The sequence below is a fragment of the Artemia franciscana genome, chromosome 11, assembly GCF_032884065.1.
Source record: "Artemia franciscana chromosome 11, ASM3288406v1, whole genome shotgun sequence".
Lineage (NCBI taxonomy): Eukaryota > Metazoa > Arthropoda > Branchiopoda > Anostraca > Artemiidae > Artemia > Artemia franciscana.
The window spans coordinates 44,028,394-44,046,275 of record NC_088873.1 but is presented as its reverse complement, the minus strand read 5'-3'; the positions used below and the strand labels follow the sequence as shown (position 1 = coordinate 44,046,275).

Sequence of the window (17,882 nt, the reverse complement as noted above, 5' to 3'; positions counted from 1 at the left end):
CAGACGATTTTGAGAAATAAGGGGTGGGGAAGGAGGCTTAGTTGCCCTCCAATTTTTCGGTTACTTAAAAAGGCAACTAGATCTTTTAATTTATTAACGAACGTTTTTATTAGTAAACAAAATACGTAACTTAAGAATTAACTTACGTAACAAACTTTTACATTCTTATATTTTTGATTATATATATATGAGAGGATTGGTCCCCTCGTTAATACCTTGCTCTTCACACTAAATCTTGTTTTGTCCCAATTCTTTAAGAATGACCCCTGAATCAGAAAGGCCGTAGAATAAATAGTTGAAATTACTTAATTTTTTTTTAGCATAAACAGCGAAGTATTTATCTCCTCCTAAATACCTCGCTCTTTATGCTAAAAGTATTTTTAGAACCCCTCATATGCGTAATAATCTCTGTTTATTTTAAGTTTTAATGCTTCTCCTTACTTTCAATTGAAAAAACTTTTTCATGTTTATATTTTCATTGTTTTTTTTATAGTAATGCTAGAAAGTCCTGCGCCCTTTTCATTGAATTTCTCTTCCCCCAAGAAATATTCCTACAAGGAAAGATCCTCCCATATAGCCCCCTCCCCTGAACCCCAAACCCAAACCAAAAAATCCTCTTGATAACGTCGGTACACTTCCCAGTAACTATTACTGTATGTAAACATTGGTCAAAGTTTGTAACTTGCAGCCCTCCCCCAGGGACTGTGGGGGGTAAGTCATCCCCAAAGACATAGTTATTATGGTTTTCGACTATGCGGAACAAAATGGCTATCTCAAAATTTTGATCCGTTGACTTTGGGGAAAAACGAGCGTGGGAAGGGGCCTAGGTGCCCTCTAATTTTTTGGTCACTTAAAAAGGGAACTAGAACTTTTTATTTTCGTCAGAATGAGCCCTCTTGCAACACTCTAGGACCACTTGGTCGATACGATGACCCCTGGGAAAAAAAAACAACAAATAAACACGCACCCGTGATTTGTCTTCTGGCAAAAAATACGAAATTCCACATTTTTGTAGATTGGACCTTGAAATTTTTTCTAAAGGGTTCTCTGATACTCTGAATGCGATGGTGCGATTTTTTCCCCTATTTTCCAAAATAAGGCAAATTTCTCAGGCTCGTAACTTTTGATGACAAAGACTAAATTTGATGAAACGTATATATTTAAAATCAGCATAAAAATCCGATTCTTTTGATATTTCTTTTAGCATCGAAATTACGTCTTTTAGAGTTTCGTTTACTATTGAGCCGGGTCGCTCCTTACTACAGTTCGTTACCACGAACTGTTTGATTCCCATATTCGGTTAAGTTTCACTCTAATTGTTATGGGAATATTCCAACCCGCTTGGAAGTGCTTCATGGTGGTGTTCTTTCCCCGTATCTTTTCAGTATTTGTATCGCAGTGTGTTATACAAAATTATGCCCTTTCTTTTTTGTAATTTGGCAAATGTCTTTGTATTGCATATGCGGATGATATACTTCTAGATCTAGCCGTTCTAGATTTAGCCTCTCGAATTCCGTATCATCTATTTCAAAACATTTCAAAACTGTTGGTCTGTCATTGAATATTGATAAGTGTGAGTAACTAGTCTTTAATGCAAAGTCTATGCCCATTTGAAATCCGCGTTCTAACTTCTCCATCCATTATGTCTCTGATTTGTGGCGGTCAAGCATTCATATTTATTGGAATCTACTAGCTTTCCGGATCAATATTGTACGGCATATTAAAGAAAACTAAAAGCGGGTTATGGTAAAATAGTAGCTAATCGTGGTTATTATTATCGAAAAGCGCTTGCATTGCTATACACTAGTTTTTGCGACCATTCAATACTTTTCCTATCTGGTATTTCACCTATCCTGAAAAAAAGACAAGATCTGGCTGAATTGTGTATATTATATTTCCGCTATTGTAAGTTTGTTTCATCTACCCCGGTCTTATAGGAAAAAGAAAATAATTCGGTATTTCGGGGCTTCTGACATTATTACTCATTTGCGGAAGTTAGGCTCAAAATTGGAAAAGGATTATATTTTTTCTCTGGGCCCCTTCCACCTCTTAGTTCGTTTATTTTCCCATTAGTTTTCACCTGTTTTCGCTTTATAGTTGTGTTACCTCTTAGCAGTTCTTTCGTTAGTTGAGTTATGGTTGTGGTATATATGTTTTATCGCTCGTATAGTTGCGTTATTTTCAAATTATACTCCATAATAGAGAGGCTCCGAACACCCAGCATTGTATATTAAGCTCTGAATTTGACGTTTTTTTCTAACGTGACCAGATTCGTCCTGCGCCCTGCGCCCTTTTCATTGAATTTTTCTTCCTCCATGACATATTTCTCCAAGGAAAGATCCTCCCACATAGCCCCCTCCCCTCAACCCTACCCCTAAAACCAAAAAAATCCCCCTGAAAACGTCTGTACACTTCCTTATAACCATTATTATATGTAAACACTGGTCGAAGTTTGTAACTTGCAGCCCCTCCCCCAGGAACTGTGGGGGAGTAAGTCATCCACAAAGACATAGTTATTATGGTTTTCGACTATGCTGAACAAAATGGCTATCTCAAAATTTTGATCCGTTGACTTTGGGGAAAAAATGAGCGTGGGAGGGGGCCTAGATGCCCTCCAATTTTTTCGGTCACTTAAAAAGGGCACTAGAACTTTTCATTTCCGTTAGAATGAGCCCTCTTGCGACATTCTAGGACCAATTGGTCGATACGATGACCCCTGGGGAAAAAAAAAACAAAACAAACAAAAAAAAAAACAAAGAAATAAACACGCACCCGTGATTTGTCTTCTGGCAAAAAATACAAAATTCCACATTTTTGTAGATAGGAGCTTGAAACTTCTACAGTAGGGTTCTCTGATACGCTGAATCTGATGGTGTCATTTTCGTTAAGATCCTACGACTTTTAGGGGGTGTTTCCCCCTATTTTCCTAAATAAGGTAAATTTTCTCAGGCTCGTAACTTTTGATGGGTAAGACTAAACTTGATGAAACTTATATATTTAAAATCAGCATTAAAATGCGATTCTTTTGATGTAGCTGTTGATATCAAAACTCAATTTTTTAGAGTTTTGGTTACTATTGAGCCGGATCGCTCCTTACTACAGTTCGTTACCACGAACTGTTTGATCAGGAGTTAAGCAGGATTGTATTCTATGCCTTTTTATATGGATCATTTTGATGGACTTTTTCTTAAGGAGCAAAGGAAAGGCAATGGGAGACCACGGAATAAAATGGGGAGGAAAAACTGTCCTGGACTTAGATTATTGCCGATGATTTAAGCATCCTAGATGAAAGTGTGAGCAAAATGAATGAACTTTTAGAGGCTTTGCGAGTTCAGGGTGCTACAATAGGTTTGAAAATTAAAGTTAAGAAGACTAATTCATTAAGGCTAGGAATAAGTGAAGATTAAAATGTGACGTTGGGTAACGAAAAGATTGATCTGGTGGGTAGCTTCACTTACTTTGGTAGTATTATTAGCAAAGACGGTGGGATCAGTGAAGATGTTAAAAGTAGAATAGCCAAGACTCAGGGTGTTTTTTCACAGTTAAAAAAAGTTCGGAAGAATAGAATGATTGATCTGCAAACAATGTTAGCATATTGGAAGGTATGGTGATGACGGTGGTCAAATATGGCCCTAAAGCATGGGCGCTCCAAAAAGCGGGTGAATATTTACTAGATGTTTTCCAGAGAAGTTGCTTACGGATTGATCTGGGTACCCGGATGACTGACCGTATTTCCCAATCAATTCTAAATAGTCTAGCCACACAAATTAAAAGTGTATAGCGGACGAGATAGGGAGGTCCTTAAAGGTATCAAATCCCCCCAAACCTCTCCCAATTTGCAATACGTAAATCCACTTTTAACAAAAGTTCTCAAAAAACTAAAATAAAAGAGGAGCTAAGCAAATCAACTAAAATTACTACAATTTGTTTCAATAGCATAATTAAAGCTTTATATAATGTAGTAGACTAATTCTTACGAAAATTGACGTTTACTGCAAAATTTACACCATATGGTGACAACACAAAATGATATCTTTGGGGTATGATACCGAACTAATTACTAAATAAAAAACGACATATGTTTCAATAATTTACGTAAGCGTATGCTACCATCTGTTACTGTTGGTACAATCTTGGATTGAAAAATGAAGAAATGGAACAATAAAAACAAATTATTAAAACAAGTTTGCTCTTTTTGAAGACAGATGTACTGGAGTTTGTTATTATTCCCTACAACGTTAAGTATGGTAAAATTCTAGAATTAGAGCTGTTGAGAAGGAAACATGTTTAGAAAACAATTCTTACTTCATAAAATGCAGAATAATTATAATTAAAACATATTGAATGCTGCTCCATTTTGATTTACCCCCCTCCCTAGTGTGCAAATAAATAGCCTAAATTATATACTTCCCATGAGCTTTCTCGGTTCTTGATTTCGTCTACCTTGGTTCAATTTACGGGTGCAAGGGTTGAAACAAGAACGACGCTTGGCAAAATGCATGGGGAATACATAATTTGGGCTATATATTTGCACATCAAGGGGGAAGGTTGGGGAGAAGTGTAGTAGAGCTGCAGTCAAAATGTGTTAACTACAATTTTCCTGCATAATATGAACTTTTCTAGTTGTTTTTTTTTAATACGTTTCCTTCTCATTAGCCCCGATTCTAGAATTTTACCCAACATATTTTACTGCTCTATTGCTAGAAGTTGAAGTAGAAAAAAAGCTTTTATAGAAATTGGGGAAAATGGCAGAAGATTGGTCGAACTGCAGAAAACGAACAGAAATTATTGTGTATATGAAAGGGTTGCCCTCCTTAATACCTTGCTCTTCCCGCTAAAGTTTTTAGCGCTGTTAATAAAGCTTCCTATTCAAATTAAACGACCCTTTCGTCTCAGGAGTCGTCCTTAAAAAATTGGGACAAACGGTCAAACTTTAGCGTAAAGAGCAAGGCATTGATGAGGACGGCAACCCTTTCATATACAGGATAATTTCTGCTCATTTTGAGTTTAAATGTTGCTCCTTACTTTCAGTTGAAATAAAATGTTTTTTTATTTAATTTCTGATCGTTTTTCAAATAATGCCGGTAAATGATGCAAATGAGTCCTTTCTCAATGTTCCAGAACCATGGGTTCGATAAGATCACTCTTGGAAAAAACAACAACAAATTAAACACACGTCCATGATCTTTCTTGCGGCAAAAAATACTAAACTCCGCATTTTTGCAAATAGGGGCTTGAAACCTCTACAGTAGGGTTCTCTGATACGCTGAATCAGCATTTATCCCCTCTTTTCAGGATTATCCCGACCTTCTGGCCCAACTTTTTCTTTCTTTCTTTCTTTCTTCTTTTTTACAAATTTCAAGTTTCAAAGGACTGTAGACCCCTTGCCGCAATAGTGCTGCCCAAGCTAAGAACGCAGTGGGCACAACGCATTTTTTTTTTCACCAAGCCACTTCGTATAGAAGGGTGTGTCGTAGAAACTTCAAGAGTAGCTCGTTCAATTGGAAATTTAAAGTTCTGATACCCTCTTTGAAAATTTAGTGACTGGAGGGCAACCAGTCCCCCTCCCACACCCATTAATTCTCTTTGTTCACTATAATTAGAGGGTCCAATGACTATGTCTCTGGGGATGTCAACCTCCTATAGCCCAGGGGCAAGGGCTGTAAGTTTTGCAATTTTCCCATTGTTTATATATAGTATTTTTTTTTTTATTGGGAAAGAGAGCAGGTTTGACTTTTAGTATCAAAAAGGCCAAGGGCAGTCAGGTGAAGCTTCCAGAGAATGTTGAAGGAAGGGTTGAACTAAATCAAAACACGTCATGTCTGTACAGGTTGTCAAAATAGGGTAACTCAGGAATGATTGAGGGTGGCTTTCGGGGAACGATGAGGGGAATGATCCATCGACAGAAGAGTATTTGCACGCTACCGCTACTATTACTACTACCACTAATGCTACAGCAACTACTACTTCTGTGGCGACTATTACTAAGGCTGAAGATATTGAGGTGAAAATTTGAGGAGAAAGTTGAACTAAATAAAAACATACTCATAAATATTGTCAAAAAGGCATATAGGCAATATCTTTGGAGCAGTTTAGCGTATAAAGCTGAAACTTCCAGGGCATGATGAGGAGGATGTTCAATTGACCAAAAGGCAATATGTGCATACTACTACTACTACTAATGCTACTACTATCATTGAACTACTACTCCTAATACAACACTACTACTACTACAAAAGCTCTTATGATTCTAGTACTATTAAGACTAAGGGTACGAAAGTGAAAATTTTAGAGAACATTCAGGGAAAGTTGAACTAAATCAAAACAAACTATGTGTGTGCAGGTTGTCAAAAGGATGTTTTTCAGGAATAGCTCGGGGTATTAAGTTGGAACTTACAGGGAATGCTTAGGGGGGGGGGAGATCAAATGACCAAAAAGCAATACGTGCACGCTACAGCTAGTACTCCAATATCAACTAATGCCAAAGCTAAGAGCATAAGGTGGAAATTTTAGAAAATATTGACGAAGAAGAGAAACCAAATTAAAACACGCTATGAGCATACAGGTTATCACAAGGGCATACAGGCAATATCATAGCAACGGCTCATAGTATTAAGTTGAAACTTCCAGGGCTTGATGAGGAGGATTTTTACCGGACCAAAAGGCAATATGTGCATATTACTGCTGCTATTAGTACTAATGCTACTTCTGTTAGTACTAAAACTAATCTAACTCCTTTTACTACTACCAGTAATACTCCTACAACGACTACTGAGACTACTGCTACAACTAAGGCTAAGGGTATGAAGGTGGAAATTTCAGGGAATTTTTGAAGAGGAAGCTGATTTGAATCAAAACAAACTGTGTAAATGTTGGCTGTCAAAAGAGCGTACCCGCAATATCTTAGGAACAGCTAGGAAGATGAGGTTCAAACTTAAAGGGCTTGTAGTAGGGGGTATTGAACTAACAAAAGGCAATATTTGCATGCTGCAACTATTGCTTCTACTATTACTACTTCTACCGCTGCTAAGGCTAAGGTATTAACATAAAAATTTCAGGGAATATCGTGACTGTGTTGAATTAAATAAAAAAACACTAAGTATATACAGCTTATTAAAAAGACGTATCAGCAATGCCCCAAGAACTGTTTACGATAATAAGTTGAAACTTTCAGGGCATTTTAAGTGGGACAACGTAATAGCACTAGAGGTAAAGGTATTACAGTGAAACTTCCTGGAGTTTTGAAGAGGCTGGTGTACCAAATTGGAACATACAATATGGATACAGGTTATTAACAAGAGCTAATAGCTCATATGGCACTTGTGACGAAGTCCGGTTAAGTCAATCACCAAGAAATTTGCTTATTCAACCCACCAAGTTTCATCCTTATCTCTCCACTCTAAGCGTTTTCCAAGATTTCTGGTTTCCCCCTCAAACTCCCCCCAATGTCACTAGATCTGGTCGAGATTCAAAATAAGAGCTCTGAGACATGATTTCCTTCTAAATATCAAATTTCACCCGTTTTGATCACCCGTTTTAAGTTTAAAATCCCTCAATTTTTCCGAATTAACACCCCCCTACTCCCCCAAAGAGAGCGGATCCATTCCCATTATGCCAATAATGTATCTAGAACTTGTGCTTATTATTTTCACTCTAAGCGTCATCCCAATCTTTCCACTCTAAGCGTTTTCCTAGATTTCCGGTTTCCAAGATTTCTGTTTCTCCCCTCCAACCTCCTATGTACCCGGATCTGATTCGAATTAAAAATAGAGCACTTTAGACATAAGATCTTTCTATATATCAAGTTTCATTAAGATCCGGTTACCCATTCGTAATATAAAGATACCTCAATTTTTACGTTTCCCCCCAAAACTCCCCGTGTCACTGGACCTGGTCGGGATTTAAAATGAGAGCTCTGACACAGAAAGATCCTTTTAAATATCAAATTACATAATTACCTGATTACCCGTTCGTAAGTTACAAAAACCTCATTTTTCTAATTTTTCCAAATTACCCCCCCCACCCCCCAACTCCCGCAAAGAGAGCGAGTCCGGTCCAGTTTTGTCAGTCATGTATCTTGGACATGTGCTTATTCTTCCAACCAAGTTTCATCCCGATCTTTACACTCTAAGCCTTTTCCAAGATTTCCGGCCCCCCAACTCCTCCTAATGACACTGGATCCGGTCAGGATTTAAAATGAGAGATCCGAGTTACAAGGTCCTTCAAAATATGAAATTTCATTAAGATCCGATTACTCCTTCGTAAGTTAAAAATGCCTCATTTTTCTAAATTTCAGAATTAAACCTCCCCCCAACTCCCCCACAGAGAGCGGATCCGTTCTGGTTATGTCAATCACGTATCTAAGACTTGTGCTTAGTTTTTCCACGAAGTTTCATTCCGATCCCTCCTCTCTAAGCGTTTTCCAATATTTTAGATTTCCTCCCTCCAACTCCCCCCAATGTCACCAGATCCGGTCGGGATTTAAAATGAGAACCTTGAGACACGATATCCTTCTAAATATCAAATTTCATTAAAATCCGATCACCTGTTCGTAAGTTAAAAATACCTCATTTTCTCTAATTTTTCCAAATTAACCGTCCCTCACTCCCCCCCCCCCAGATGGTTGAATCGGGGAAACGACTGTTTTTAATTTAATCTCGTCTGGTCCCTGATACACCTGCCAAATATCATCGTCCTAGCTTATCTAGAAGTGCCTAAACTAGCAAAGCCGGGACAGACAGAGAGACCAACCTACCAACAGAATTTGCGATCCCTGTATGTCACTTGGTTAATACTAAGTACCATAAAAAGGCATAACAACGATAACCCACAAACAGCTAAGAGCATAAAGTTGAAACTTTCAGTACATTTTGAGGTGAAATTGAAATTCACTGTGTGTATGCAAGCTGTCACAAGGCCGTATCTTCAGTTCCTAAAAACAGCATCGAGAACTAGGTTGAAACTTTCAGAGCATGTTGAGGGGTATATTGAACCAATAAGGATGCAACATGTGCAGATTGCTACTACTAATGATGTTAGTACTAATATTACTAAGGCTAACGTTATAAGTGTAGAGCTTTCACGAACTGTCAAGGGGAGTGTCGAGCTAAATCAAAACACATTATGTGCATGCACAAGAAAGGCTTTAAGTATTAAGTTGAAATTATCAGGGCATGAGGAAGAGATATTGAATTGGACTATAGACCGACGTTGAGGAAGAACATAGGCAGCTGTATTAGTTTCTGACAGCTTGATGGTGCAGTGAGTTGTTAATAGCAGTAATATTACCTCTAATAGTAGTAAATTGCACCTCTTTAAATCACTAACAAGGGCAGTTTCAAACTTAAGAAACAAGGGAATTTCAAACTTCATGGGAGGACGTAAAGTGAAGCTGCAAATAGACCGAAGCTGAGGAAGAACATGCGCAGCTGTGTTAGTCTCTGACGGCTTGATGGTGCAGTGAGTTGTTAATAGTAGTAATGTTACCTCTAATAGTAGTAAATTACACCTCTTTAAATCACTAACAAGGGCAGTTTCAAACTTAAGAAACAAGGGAATTTCAAGCTTCATTGGAAGACGTAGAGTGAAGCTGCAAACAGACCGAAGTTGAAGAAGAACATGGGCAGCTGTGTTAGTCTCTGACAGCTTGATGGTGCAGTGAGTTGTTAATAGCAGTAATATTACCTCTAATAGTAGTAAATTACACCTCTTTAAATCACTAACAAGGACAGTTTCAAACTTAAGAAACAAGGGAATTTCAAGCTTCATGGGAGGACGTAGAGTGAAGCTGCAAACAGACCGAAGTTGAGGAAGAACATGGGCAGCTGTGTTAGTCTCTGACAGCTTGATGGTGCAGTGAGTTGTTAATAGCAGTAATATTACCTCTAATAGTAGTAAATTACACCTCTTTAAATCACTAACAAGGACAGTTTCAAACTTAAGAAACAAGGGAATTTCAAGCTTCATGGGAGGACGTAGAGTGAAGCTGCAAACAGACCGAAAGTGAGGAAGAACATGGGCAGCTGTGTTAGTCTCTGACAGCTTGATGGTGCAGTGAGTTGTTAATAGCAGTAATATTACCTCTAATAGTAGTAAATTACACCTCTTTAAATCACTAACAAGGGCAGTTTCAAACTTAAGAAACAAGGGAATTTCAAGCTTCATGGGAGGACGTAGAGTGAAGCTGCAAACAGACCGAAGTTGAGGAAGAACATGGGCAGCTGTGTTAGTCTCTGACAGCTTGATGGTGCAGTGAGTTGTTAATAGCAGTAATATTACCTCTAATAGTAGTAAATTACACTTCTTTAAATCACTAACAGGGGCAGTTTCAAACTTAAGAAACAAGGGAATTTCAAGCTTCATGGGAAGACGTAGAGTGAAGCTGCAAACAGACCGACGTTGAGGAAGAACATAGGCAGCTGTGTTAGTCTCTGACAGCTTGATGGTGCAGTGACTTGTTAATAGCAGTAATATTACCTCTAATAGAAGTAAATTACACCTCTTTAAATCAATATCAAGGGCAGTTTTTCCCTATTCCTTTGCAAAACCTTTTTTCCTGACAATAGAAAACCAAGCGAAAGAAACAAAGTTCATGCACGGTATTTATCTACAAATTTGATGATGATGGATTGTACTTCTCTTCACTTCTCATAAGATAATGAAATCTTCCTTTGAATTGATAGTTCTGTGTAGTAGACTACCTATAAATTTTGGTTGGAGTTACTTTAGAAATCAGATAAAAAATGCATACACCATTTTATTCTCTATATAATAATAACTATTGCAGTTGCATTCAAGCCCTCCCACCTAAAAGGACTAGATACAGTCCTAGACAACATACAAAGTTTGTGATTTCAGATGTTTGTCATTATTATTTTTCCTATTTTTTATTAACAGTAACTGTGGGCTTAAGGGGATATTAGAAGCTAACCATAAGGAATGACGTTAGTAAAATTAGAGTAGTGCCATTAGATTGCTTATTTTATGATCTTTCCGAATATCAGGGCTGCTTTTCCAACAATGTTCCAACAAGTAGTGTGGTAGAACTAGTGCTAGTAGTTATAATAGTATTGATAACATGCAAATACTGCCTTTTTCATCATATCCCTTATCATTTCCTGAATTTTCCAAATTAGTATACTCAGTTATTCCTGTGTTGTAGCCATTTGACAATCCATAAATACTTAACATTCTTTGATTAAGTCCAACATTCCTCTCAACATTCTCAGAAAGGTCATCTGAATACCCTTCGTCTTCTTAGAATTGAAGTTCAAACATGCATACCTTTTTCAATAACATATACTATGTGTAAACAATGAACAAATTGCCGAACTTCCAGCCCTTGTCCTGAGGACTGTGGGGAGGTTGACATCAGTACTGGACGTTTCAACAGCGATGAACAAAATAGCTCTCTTGAAATTTCGAGCTGGTGGGTTTTGGGGAATTGTCGGGGTCGGGGGGGGGGGGGGATCTGCCGTCCCTTCATTCCCTTTTGACTCTTAAAAAGGCACCAAAACTTCAGCTTCCAATCAAATGAGCTCCATCCAATTTAAAGTTTATACAGCTACCCTTTCCATAAAAACCCAAAATGCCTTGGGCATGTTTTAAAAACCCTTGTCCATGAGCTTTGAGGGATTGTGTCCACTCTAAAAACATTATGATATTTTTTTGGGACTATTGGTAACAAAATGGCTATCTCACAATTTCAATAAAATGTGTTTTGAGACAAGAGGATGTTAGGGATCGGGCTAGTTGCTCTCCATCATGTTTTAATTTTAAAAGGGAACTACAATTATACATTTCAAATCAAATGAGCCTCTTCTAAAGTTCACACGACCACCCCTTCAATAAAAACCTTATATGCCCCTGAGCAGTGGCGTCGCTGAGGGGGGGGGGGGGCAAGGGGGCAGTTGCCCCTTCGATAATTTGAAGAAAACTATAATTTATTAAATAGCTTTATAACTGTCGCTCGTTTTCAGCGTCAAATTTGCTCTTTAATATGAGCAGATAATTTTTTTGATTAATCTATGCTAATTATTAACATAAGCAAAATCGAGAAAAATAGGGGTCCATTAGACTTAATAATATGTTCTACATTAATATTTTTTCCAAATAAACTGTCTTTGAAACCCTATCATTAAGGAAAAATGTGAGACAAGTTAATTGCAAAATTGAAAAATATTCCATGCTTCTGGTTTTGCCACACTTGCTCAGGTCAATTTTTCCCTGATATCCAAGGTGTTTTTACTTCCTAAAATCTATTACTTCTATATAAGATTGTCTTGTTTAAAGACTTCCAAAAATGGATATGAAGACATGCAAATACATCTGCAAATGGGACAGAAATGGAATCATCAAAGAATAAAAAGGTAGATAAACAGATTATATAATTTCTTGAATGAGAAAAAAAAAATCATCAAAAAAATAATAAGACTTAATACTTATATTTGTGCAATAGCTAGATAGGTTAAATCAGCTGTTTGATCATGGAATTTGGTAAAGGAGGATCCGCTCCAGAAATCTTTGAACTGTTTTAATTTTTGTTTTATTTAATATTTTATTTATTTGAATTTTATTTAATTGAAGCTTCATTTCTCTTATTTGTCATTAATGCCTCACAATTTAGAAATTTTGTGTGTACATAATAGCAGTACCAGCCCATTCTCATTTTCTATTCTTATTAGTTTTATCACACAGCACTAGGAGACCAAGCTTTGCTTATGAAGGGAATTATAGACATAAAAACGACATTCAGTGTAGCCCCCTACAGAAATGTATACCCCCCTAAACTTATTTACACAACAAAAACCTTTGCGTAACTTTTATGCAATTCTTTTTTTAAACAAAGATGTAGTAATTTTAAAATTCTAGTAGTCAATTTCCCTTCTATCTGTTATCTCTGACAATTTTTTAATTAATTTAAGGTTTCTGCCACAATGATGCCAAGACTTATTAAGATTTTCTGGATATTCTTCATCAAACAATGCCCTACGGAAAAGTTAATAATTCTAACTTTAACTTTTTTGAAAAATTTTCAATTTTAAATATGGGGAATATGTCACTTTATAATGCTACACAATCTGTAAAAAATTGACTTATCCTGTATCTTTACCTAGACAGCGCTATTGCAATGCCTATGATTTTTTAATAGTACTTCAATAAATCACATATATTAAAAGTTTAGTGCAACAAATTAAATCTTACACAGTCAAAATCCATTCAAAATTACGAGCAAATATTCATTTGCTTGTAATGAATGCATAATGCCCAGGACTATTACAATAGACCTTGGTTCAATTATGAGATTGAGCATCCTGTACTGGGCGTGGGGGTTGGGGAAATTGGATGGGTCGGATATGTACTGCAGCATCAGTGGTGAATCTAGCTGAAAAAAGCTGAAGGTATACAACATTTACCTTTGCCTACCCAAAAGCTTGTTGACAGTATACTACTGTCATCTTCAGGAGCTTACTACTAACAATTTTAGTAAAAAGCCAAGCAACATTGCTTATATTTATGACTGTTTAATGTGTGTCAACTTCAAAATCAACTACAACTACATTGAACAAAATGGCTATCTCCAAAACTTTATTTGATGTGAAAGAAAACTATGCTTTATAATAGGCTTTGTAGCATAATTTTATTGATCAGATTATAATATTTCCTTATATTGTTATCCACATTTTAAAATAATATTGAATATCCAACAGATCTTCAATTCAATATCCAATATCAGTTTCAATTCAGAGCTCACTATGTCAACATCAAAATTCGATGTTGCGAGGACATTAATAATTTAGTAGGTTGAAGTGAAGAAAACAAAAATTCCGCAATAGGGATAGGTGACATATAATTCTGACATATTTTGTGTTCACCTACCTATGTGTGTACTGACCTAGTTTCTGAACATTTATTTATAGAGTGTCAAGCCGTTTCAGAGTAACCCTAATTGGCAAGCAGAAGAGGGGTAGTTCCTTGTCGCAAGTGCTGTTGTACCTGTCGGGAGATTCTCCCTTAAACTGCAGGGATTAGGTGGAATGGGAGCTGATGCTTCCCTTGTTTATTGGGGTGTCCAACTTTATTGTATTGGAGCATTGGACTTTTTAAATGGGAACTGGTAATTGGTGTGAAAATGAACTGTTCTACATTCCTATTCTGTTCTTTGTTCAGAAAAATATTGCTAAAGGACTTTCACCTGAGATGATAAAAGAGTACATGGCTGATTTCTTCCAGTCTTCTGCTCTGTCTGAGACCTATAAATAGTTTTTTTAAAGCTCTTTCCTAGTGAAGTCCCTTTGAAGTGCCTAGGAGCAAATTCTGCATTGTACTGTGCTTTGGACATTATTTTTAACTTGTAAAGTGTGATTCTCAGAACATGAAGCTTCCAGAATTTGTTATCAAATGTCCCAGCACAGCGCCAATTATCCCTGTCAGTCAAATCAGTACGCTCAGTGCCACGGTGAACTCTTGTCTTGAACAGCTGCTTGAAATTGCATCTAAGGTTACTGAGGATAGTCCTAAGTGAGGATAGTCATTGTAAGGAGTGCGTCCCCAGAGCTCAGTGACCCTATCCAATGCATAAAGAAGCTCAAAATGCTGGATGGTCACAGCAGGATCATGACTCAAAAATCCAAGCCACAAAGCTACAGCTGGGTTGTTATGGTATGCAATGAGTGCTCAACTGACATGCTGGCTGCAGCTGTTACTAGCTCCATTCCAAACGTTGAAACCAAAGATATCAATAAAAGCCTCTAGCAGGTGCATGTGAAATGCCCAATAACTATTCAAGAGCTGATTTAGAGGCATCAGTGGACAGACTTGTTAGTGCTTATCAAATCTGTCATTCATGCACTTTCCACCTCGAGTTTATTGACAAAGCCACTCTGAATGCGGTCCTGGAGTGGGGAATCCGCATTGAATACGAAATTTTCCATACTAAGCCCTTTCAATCAAAACTGCGTAATGCTTTTGCTGTCAAGGTACTGATCACCTGATTGGATTTGTCCCATTTCATCAGCACATCCCAAGTGTTCCAGATGTTCAGGCCCTCATGTGAATTCCAAGGAAGACCCTTGCCAAGCCTTGCCAAAAAGTTCAAATTATACTATGGAGAACACATAAGTTTCAGTCTGGAATTTAAAATACTCTGATTGACTTTCTACAACACTAATAAACAAATGCTCAAATTCAGTTTAGCTTTGTGCCCCTTAATATTAATTGTATGAAAGACAAGGATCTACAAATTAATGAACTGCTTGACAATAATATTGTGTTTTCACAGCAGCACCTTCTCTCTAAAGTGATTGTTGACAGCCTAAAGCGTTTTCGGACCCATTTTACTTTCTTAAGAGCCAACCAGAAAACCTGTGGTAGACCATCAGGAGGTCTGGCCATCTATTTCACACACAACACTCAGCCAATATTATTGCGAAGTGATGCTAACATCTTAGTGATAAAATGTGGTGATACTACATTTATAAACGTTTATTTCCTTTGTAATAGAAAAACTGTGTAGTCATTGTCTTGTTTTTCACAAGCATGTAATTGCCTACAAACACTACTTAGCAACCTTTCAAACCAAAATACCCAATGGGTTCTTGCTGGCAACATGAATAATGACTTATTATCTAATTGAGACCAATCTGAAAATTTTTCTCAATTCACTGCCCAGAGGATTCTATCTGGCTGATAAAGATCTTCTGTTTACTTATATTCACAATCATGGTGGTCTTACTTCAAATCTTGGTTATGTAATTGTGTCAGATTCTACTCTACTTTCATCAATTGTTCATGAGGATGACTCTAAAGTCAACAATGATCATTCACCAATCACATGCCAACTATCTTGCTCTATGGCAAGATCTGTGTGTCAAAACTCTCCCAAGTAGTTTTCAAAGATAAATTGGAAAAATGTCAACGTTCCCCTTTATGTATTGACATTGTCCCAGTTATTATCATCTATTAAAGTATCATTCCACTTATTGCCAACATCTTTATATAAAACATCAGCTGGGATAGATATCAACTCATACTATCAGCAAATAAGTCTGCATCTAAAAGGCTCAGTCTGCTGGTCCGTCTAATCCGTCTGCAGATTAGACGGATCTGCGTCTAATCCGTCTCAAGTCTGCTGCTAAAAAGGCTGTCCCCTCTGAGTGTGTACAAACAGATACTGGCAATCCCTTGTGAAAGGCAAATCTTAAAGTGAAGATAGCTAAACAAAAATCTAAGTTCTGGCTCTGCATGTGCATAGCTTCTGATCATCCTCCTTCTGGCTCAGTCCATTAAATAAAGCAGAAAACCAAATGAAAGTAAAAGTATTCCATGCATAGAGTGAGACTGAATGCCTGGAATGATGTCTGTGACACGAAATCCTGGGATCATGTTATAAACAGTGTAAATTGTACACCTCCAATTAATTCCTCTCTTTGGCTATGTGATTTTCCTGTTATAGAAATATTTTCCTTCCATTTAATGTTAATCTCCCAAATCATTTTACAAAAAACTTGTCAACTCAATCCTCCCAATTTGAATCAACCAATCTCAAGTGCTATTGGTGGAATCTGGTGTTATACTCCAAGCTCTTAAGCAAGTGAACAAGTCTGAGTCCCATGATAGTGATGGTTTTTTGCTTCCAGTTTTTGCTTATGATTGTCCTGAACTACAAAAGCATTTGCAGTTATTGTTTCAGATGTACTTGGCACTGTCTGTTGTGCCAGATAGTTTGTTGTCCAGTTGTTTATCTTCCATTGTTAAGAGGGATAAGGACCCCAGTGCCTGCTCTAATTGCCATCCTATCACCATGTCTTGTTTTGTTAGTAAGCTATTTGAATATGTGCTGCTACCAGTCATTAATTCCAAGTACAATTTCATCCCCTTCCAGCTTGGTTTTAAAAAACTAAGGGTGTATTCAAGATCACCATATTGTGCGTCAGTTAATGAAACAAACCATTCCTCAAAAAAGTCTCTTGTATTGTTTGACTGTTGACATATTCAGTGCTTTTGACAATGTAATTTATTCAAATGCTTTGTTTTCTCTAGCAGCATCTGGCATTAACCTTTCTCTTGTTTATGCGCTTAAGTATTGGTATGCTAATTCTTCAGTAAGGGTGAAGTGGAATGGTACTGTAGGGGAGCATATTCCTGTTAAAAAAGGCATTAGTCTAGGTGCCATGTTATCTCCAAGCATATTTAAGTGTGTTTTGGCTTTGTGTCTTCAATGTCTTTGACACAGCTTTTTACAATGATAGTTTAGGCATTAGTCATGTTTCTTATACTGATGATGCCCTGCATCTTAGCTGGACAAAACAAGTCTAATTACCAACTCTGACCTACTTTTACTGCACTATCTGCAGTAGGCCTTTCAGTTAATGCTGTCAAGTGTGAGTTTCTGTGTTTTGGGAGTCCTCCACCAGCATTGCCTCTTTGCTTGAGTTCTTCAACTGTACCATGTTCAGCAAATATTAAATGGTTAGGTCTATCTTTTTCCACATCACTTTTGTCTACTTGCTCCACTATTATATCCAGCATGCTGAAAAGTATGCAGGTTGGTTATGGAAAAATTTCACCCAATTGTAGTCAGTGTAACCAAAAAGGACTTTGCTGTCTTTATTCTAGTTTTTGTGCCCCTGCTGATTTTGTCTTTTTGGTTTTTCTTTCCTCCTTTGCAAGAAGGATACAAAGAAAATATGCTCAGGATATTTTAAGCACTGTAAAAATCTACTGTCTCTCCCTTGGTGGTACTGGAACCACAGCATTGTTTCTAAATTTGACATTGTTGATGTACCCTCATGACTGAAACAAAAATCTGCAGATCTGTGTTTTGAAACCCAGCAAATGATTGGTGTTTTTTATCTTCTTTGGTCAATTTTAGAATTGAATTG

The 17,882-nt window shown here is 37.2% G+C and overlaps 1 protein-coding gene across 2 annotated transcripts in view; it reads right to left on the bottom strand.

Annotated features, from left to right (window-relative positions):
- The window catches only part of LOC136033271 (epithelial splicing regulatory protein 2-like), a 49,438-nt gene that overhangs the window by 30,114 nt on the left and 1,442 nt on the right, over window positions 1–17,882 (bottom strand). Inside the window, exon 1 of one of the 2 annotated variants that reach the window (XM_065714028.1) lies at window positions 3,978–4,045. The exons of the other annotated variant lie outside the window; for it this stretch is intronic. The gene's annotated coding sequence lies outside the window, so the exon portion shown is untranslated. Of the gene's footprint in view, window positions 1–3,977; window positions 4,046–17,882 lie in introns of those variants that run through there. 2 annotated transcript variants of the gene reach the window in all.